General features: G+C 57.0%; 1 protein-coding gene across 1 annotated transcript in view; it reads right to left on the reverse strand.

Moving 5' to 3' along the window:
• GLRX3 (glutaredoxin 3) overlaps positions 1-623 on the reverse strand; it is a 41,446-nt gene that overhangs the window by 31,646 nt on the left and 9,177 nt on the right. The gene's annotated exons all lie outside the window — the stretch shown is intronic.

Raw genomic sequence — 623 nt, forward strand, 5'->3', positions numbered from 1 at the left:
CCCCAGGGCCGCGTGCCAGCCCCGAGCTGGTGAACACCCTGGGGCTGCGGCGTCCGGCCGGCCAGTTAGGACCCTGACCCCCGGGGCTCTGGACTCTCAGGAAGCTCCCCTCCGGAGCTCCTGGAAGTCAGGGCTTCCTGCGATCCTAGAAGCTCCAAAGGCAGCTGGGAGAAGGATGTATGCGTGTGTGTGTGTGTGTGTGTGTGTGATGTTAGTGTATATTTGAATGAGTGAAGGCGCTCAGTAGTGTCCGACTCTTTGCGACCCCACGGACTGCAGCCCACGAGGTTCCTCTGTCCACCAGGTTCCTCTGTCCATGGGATTCTCCATGGCAAGAATACTGGAGTGGGTTGCCATTTCCTTCTCCAATTTCCTTCTCCAGGGTATCTTCCCTACCCAGGGATCAAACCTAGGTCTCCCACACTGCAGGCAGACGCTCTACCACCTGAGCCACCAGGGAAACGTGTATTTAACAAGCTGAAATTTTAATCCAAAAGGTAGGGATGGAAGAATGGGAGATCGGGGGAAGGGAGGTTGAGCCCTCTCCGAACCTCAACGCTGACAAGGAGTTTCGAATTGGGCCCTGAAGAACCTGAAGCCACGTCAGCACGTGGCCCACCATC

This window comes from Bison bison, unplaced genomic scaffold (assembly GCF_000754665.1).
Source record: "Bison bison bison isolate TAMUID 2011002044 unplaced genomic scaffold, Bison_UMD1.0 scf7180017864456, whole genome shotgun sequence".
Taxonomy (NCBI): domain Eukaryota; kingdom Metazoa; phylum Chordata; class Mammalia; order Artiodactyla; family Bovidae; genus Bison; species Bison bison.